General features: G+C 42.0%; 1 protein-coding gene across 2 annotated transcripts in view; it reads right to left on the bottom strand.

Moving 5' to 3' along the window:
- The window catches only part of LOC106805827 (embryonic polarity protein dorsal-like), a 17,159-nt gene extending 11,834 nt beyond the window's left edge, over window positions 1-5,325 (bottom strand). Inside the window, exon 1 of one of the 2 annotated variants that reach the window (XM_014807581.1) lies at window positions 5,104-5,325. The gene's annotated coding sequence lies outside the window, so the exon portion shown is untranslated. The remainder of the gene's footprint in view (window positions 1-5,103) is intronic. The other variant, XM_014807583.1, reaches the window with a different exon arrangement.
- Between the last annotated feature and the right edge of the window lie 980 nt (window positions 5,326-6,305).

Here is a 6,305-nt window from a genome sequence, read left to right as displayed (position 1 = left end):
AAGTGTTTCTCCACTTACTAGGTCACAATTTTTATGTAGGTCGTAATATGCTGATTAAAAAACTATTGTTTTTTTCTTAATTAAATTGTTGTACTATTATTTATTCATTCATTAAATTTAAAAACGCCAAACTCTGAAGTTTACTGAATCAGTTCGCCATGGTGGGATGACTAACGCTGACCTAAATCTCAGCATCTTAGCGAATTCAGCCGCGCAAGTCTAGGAAATAAATTACTAGGGTGACGACGCGAACTTTTTTTATTTTATGTGCATCGAGGAATAAAGTTTGCGAAATTCCCACAAAGTTTCTCACCGTAAAAAAATAACATGCTGCTAAAAGTCGCTAGAAATTGATAGTCATAGTTGATGAAACAGTAAACAGGCAAGAAGACGTTTTACAGCTCCAGCCGAGCAATTTAGGCCTATTTATAATAACAATACCGTACGTTAACTCGGTAGTGGTAAGGTGGGTTCTAAGCTTATTAACTCGTATGTATCCAATAACTAATCTGTGAGCTGTTGAAGACTGATTGGAATCAAATGTTGACTTTGGAGGGAATTGTAAACACAATAAAATATAATATGTATATTCATATAATAGTTAGGGTTATGTTAGGCCAGGCTCGACACTATACTTTTTTTTTAGTGGCCCGATTCGGGCCACCAAATCAGTTGATCTTTCAATTTTTGGGTGCCCGAAAAATGAAATCTTGGTGGCCCCATAAAAAAAACATAAGAAAAAACATTATAAATCTTTATTTTCAATCTCGTATTGTATATTATTTGAAAATTGGGACCGTCTGAGTGCACTTGCCACAAGTCTTTAAGGGACAGTAGCCTCTAGGATTTTTACTGCATACAACTGTACTTACTGTATAACAAATCGTCTTCATACCCACATGTATTTGTCACCAGATACTTAATTAAATTATTTACACAATCAACGCTAGCGAAATTTGGAACGCCACCATGACACCCCGCGACCGTGCTGCCACCGCTGAAAAAGTTTGCGTATTTTGATTTTTACTTTTGCAGGGTAAGATGACCGAGACTAATCACAAATTCATTATTATACCCTAAATGCTATTATAACGAACGATATTCATTTTTATAGCGCGCAGAATTTATCCATATTATATACTGAAACTATATTCGTTTATAGATATTACAATCCTTTTGTTTTAAATGGATAAATAAGACATACCCATCGGGTCTGTAGCCCTTGGCTGGGAAAGTGGTTTTGCGCAACTTCTCAGATCCTGTGCGCTGACGTGCCGCCACCGTCGTTGTATATCAACTGTTATGTCGTTAGTTTTTAAAAATTTTTTAAAATCTTTCTAAAGGTGGATTGAACCATGAAACTTTTATGTAGCGCAATATTAACCTAAATTAGCCTGAAAATAACCCTAGAACCTAGCAGGTACTGTTCCTTTAAACAAACCCACACAATGGCACCACTGACATTGATGATTGAGGGATTTTACATTTGAATTATCCATTCCACGGCATCAATTTCACCAGAATCTTTTTATTCATACCATTTTCTTTACTTTCACTCATTATTTATCTAAACACGCAGCCGTGCACAGTGCTATCGATCCAGTTCAGACGTTCAAGAAGATCAAAGTCACAGAGATGCCAAATATTAAACAAGTAACTGCCTAATAAAACCAACAACACTTGGCTTTTCATGTTAAACTAAAATTTACATTTAATCTCAATGAAAGTTAAAATGGTCTGGCAGGCTTTGAAACTGTAAAAAATAAAATATTGCAGATTTAATAAGATATAAAGTAGAACCATATATATATCAACAAAGTAGCCTGGTCGCATGCCATTTCAAAAGGGAAAAGCAGCCATGGACTAAGTTCAAATATTTTCGTTGGTAAAGAGACAGAGAAAATGTCCATATAAACTTACCAAAGCACTAATATTACACCTTCGCGATTACAAATACTGATCATTTCATTGAATAGTTCAGTATTACTACGCGAACTTTCTCGAACGCTTGGCGTTTTCGCTGCGGATCCGAAACAGTGAGCAACCAGTGCAGACTAGTAGCAATCAGGTGACCAGACGTCCCGTATTTTGCCCATGTTCCCGCGTCCCGATCCGGACCCTTCCCGGGACGCATTGTGTGTCCCGTATTTTTATATTGTTGAACAAACTTACATCAAAAAGGAAGAAATTTCGCATCACTTTTTTTATTATGCAATTGTTTGCCTGCGAAACTCTATCGTCGCGTTCATTTCACACACGTTCATTTTACTACGCTTCGATTACACACGCCTCCAACCAGTACACTGCAGACAGGGTATTGTCTAGACGCATTGTCTGCGTTCGCTTGGATACAGTGTAATCACATGTATGCTGACGCTTTGCAAATATGCTATTGGCCTGCCGCCCGCCTCAGATTTTGACCTCTGGCCTAGACTGGTTCGCGGCGAACTGTTCGTGCAGAGCGTGTACATTGTCTAGCAGAGCGTGAGGACGGATTACCAATTATACAAGTAAGTGGCTTGTTGCAGCCGAGTGACGGATAACCGTGCGCCCGGTGTATGCCGCGCGGTAGAATTCTTGCAGTGCGTACGTGGTCCCTCGCTCCGCGAATGCTCGCTTCTCTTTTGATGAGGATTGCAGTATAAGACATTATTTTTATCACATAGACATTTGAAATTTTAGTGGGTCCCGATCGGCCACCAAATTTCACACTTTTGCAAATTTTGGGTGGTCCCGACATCAAGTTTTTTTGGTGGGCCCGCGCCACCGCGGCACCGTAGTGATCGAGCCTTGCCGGTTTAAGGGTTAGGCGTTAGGCACAAGCTGGTTTTTTGAGGACCCATGTTCTCTATCTGTGGGCCGTCAGTCTCATTGATACACATATGTCACATGGTCACCATGGCCAAATTAGACCACAGGCACTTGAAGCGTTCAACTGTAAACACACGGCGCCGCATGCGCGTACACTAAGACACATAATATAGAGTCATAGAGTCATAGAGAGACTATAGAGTCATAATATGCTCAAGGGGTCGTTGTCGTAACAGGTTTTACAGATATGTACCCATACGTACATTTATGTTACACAAACGTGTCCAGACTTGTATACCGAAGTGTCCCTACCCTAACTCCTAACCCTAACCCTAAATCCCTAACTCTAACCCTAACCCTAACCAAGGCATCGCACTATGCGGTGCGGCCGGTGGCCCAGGGGCCCAAAACTGATGTCGCGGCCCAGCCAAAATTTCCAAAAGTGAAATTTTGTGGCCCGTATCGCGGCCACTAAAATTTCAAAGTGTCTATGTGCAATAAAATAAATTGGTTTCTTATCTAAATCTCATTTCAAACGAGACGAGCAATTCGCCAGAGCGACCGGGCACACGTACGCACGTGCAGCATTCTCTGCGGGCACGGTTTAATGATACGTCAGCGCGTGTTTTGATAAATAATGATGGAAGAGAAAAATGGTATGCGCAAGATTTTGTTGTGAAAATTTGATGCCATTGGAATGGGAATAATTCTAATGTATGCCTCAATCATCAATGCAGTGTGTGACTTATTGTGTGGGGATGTTTAAAGAACTTTGCAACGTGATCAGACGGTCTCCCCCAATTTTCAAATAAATATACAATACGGAGATTGACTAAAAGATTTTATAATGTTTTTTTCTTTGTTGTTTTTTTCGGGGCCAACCAGATTTCATTTTCGGGCCACCAAAAATTGAAAATTCAATGATTTGGTGGCCCGGTCGGGCCACTGGGAAAAAACAGTTAGTGCGAGGCCTTGCCTTAACCCTAAACAATACCTCAATATAAAAATATAAAACATAATTACTAAACACTAAACTCCTCGTGGTACATTCTGTAGTTACCTGTTACGACAACGACCTTCGTGCCATAATAATAGAGTCATAATAAATACACTGATATATATGTGTACGTGTACCGCGCGATGGCGGGCGTATGTTACTGTGATACGCTTTCAAGTGCTGTGACATAGTCATAGTCTGAGAGTGATTATTATTTATTGGTAGTCTGAGTTAGCTCTACTAGCCTCTTAGTACTACTAACTGCGTACAGTTTCCGCTGGCTACGCTTACGCTGGAGAGGGTCTATGTCCCCGGCCGGCTACTGCCGGAACGGTACCTGGCGTACGAGTCCGGTATACCGGGAAGTACCCTGGACGTTCTAATATGCGAACCGTCACTCGCCCTTACGTCCACTAACGACTCGAGTCTAGCGAAGACGCTCGCCTACGGCCTCTCCCTAATCCGTTGGGTGTGGGACAGGTTAACTGTTTGTATTGTGTACATTGCGTGCAGTGCATGCATTGCACGGTAAAAATACACGCGCCGGCCAGTGTCCTGGTCGAATGGGAATTCTTGACGATCGATGATTCCCGCGCTGGCAAACTTTTATTGTGGTGGAATTTAATCGGGGCGGAGGTAATTTAAACGGGGCGCAACGATTGAAACAGGGGGGAGTTTTCCCAAACGGGGCGCGCGCCCCGTTTGCGCAACGTAGGGAGAACCCTGCCGTACCCAGGGTACGTTCCGGCAGTACCCCGGGTGACATAGACCCTCTCAGCGTAAGTGTAGCCAGCGGCAACTGTACGCGAGTTATAGTACTAGAGGCTAGTAGAGCTAACTCTAGACTAGCCAATAAATAATAATCACTCTCATGACTATGACTATGTCTATGCCATGTGACATGTGACATATGTGTATCACTGAAACTGACGGCCCAAGGATAGAGAACATGGGTCCCAATAAAACCAATGTGACTAACCCTAACCCTAATTCTAACCCTAACCATAACCCTAACCTATTATATTGATATAATATTATATTTATATTGATGTAAATGACATTGGTTTTATTGCCCGGTTTTATTATTGGGACCCATGTTCTCTATCCTTGAACCAAACTGGCCGTGTCAGTGTGTGTGGTGTCATCAGTGACATCACATCAGCGAAGTGCACGAGTGCTGTTTCAACTGTTTGTGTTTACAATTCCTCCAAGTCATTCAATCAGTCTTCAACACTCAACAGTTAATACGAGTTAAAACTTGAGAGATACGAGTTAAAACTTAGATCCCACCTTACCGGTACGTATTGACACTATTGTTATTATCTAGGCCTAAATTGGCTCTGCTGGCTGTACGACGTCTTCTTGCACTGTTACTGTTTCATCTAACTATGATCTACCATTTCTACGGCTTTTACGCATGTTTATTTTTTCACCGTGAGAATTTGTGGGAATTTCCAAACTTTATTCCTAGATGACACAAAAGTTCCGTCGTCACCCTTGTATTTATTTCCTAGACTTGATTGCTGTATCGCTAGATCTGGGATTTAGGTTCAGCGTTAGTCATCCCACGCATGCGAACTGATCGGTAAACTTCAGAGTTTGAGTTTTTAAATTTAATGAATGAATAAATAATAGTACAAACAATTTAATAAGATAAAAACAATATTTTTTAATCACATATACGACCACATAAAATTGTGACCTGTAAGTGGAGAAAACACTTGTAGTGACACCTTGTATCTCTGCATCCATATTTCCCTTCTATCCAACCTGGCGGCGCCCAGTGTCGTTGTTCATATATCGGTAAAAAATCTTTGATCATATCGTGGGATTAAATACACCTGTGCACATGCAGTTAAGGTTGCCGTCTAGCAGTGTAATGTTATATCGTTATATCTTATGTTATGTGTAACTTATGTTATCTATTCATTCTTTGTCAATGTTAAGCCCGGCGCACGTGAGTAATTTTACCAAGTAAAATGACGCATTAGCTCTAGTAGTAACCCGCGTACAGTTGGCTGCCGCAGGCGACTGCGGCAACTGTACGCGGGCTATAGTTACCAGTGTTGTAGTCGAGTCCGCACCCCCTGAGTCCGAGTCCGAGTCCGCACCCCCCGAGTCCGAGTCCGAGTCCGCGCCACTCGAGTCCGAGTCCGAGTCCACACCACCCGAGTCCGAGTCCGAGTCCAGTTTTGATAAAAAAAAAGGGAAAAAATCGGAAAAAGGGAAAAAATCGGAAAAAAGGAAAAACAGGAAAAATCGCAACAGTGCATCGTAGACATTCGAAAGTGTATAGCGATGTTTCACGTGACGTCATAGATCAGGTCACGTGTATTTGTTATGTGTTGTGGTTGGCAGAAGCGAAGCGTGCTGCTTGACATTTACAGATGAATGACCACATGTTCTGATAGAAAGCGCTGTTTATGTAGTGCACGTACACGCGTGCGTGCGTGTGCATGTACACGTGCGTGCGTGCGTGCGTGCGTGCGTGCGTGCG

The sequence above is a fragment of the Priapulus caudatus genome, unplaced genomic scaffold (assembly GCF_000485595.1).
Source record: "Priapulus caudatus unplaced genomic scaffold, Priapulus_caudatus-5.0.1 Scaffold128, whole genome shotgun sequence".
Classification (NCBI taxonomy): domain Eukaryota; kingdom Metazoa; phylum Priapulida; class Priapulimorpha; order Priapulimorphida; family Priapulidae; genus Priapulus; species Priapulus caudatus.
This window is presented reverse-complemented; position numbering and strand designations above follow the sequence as displayed.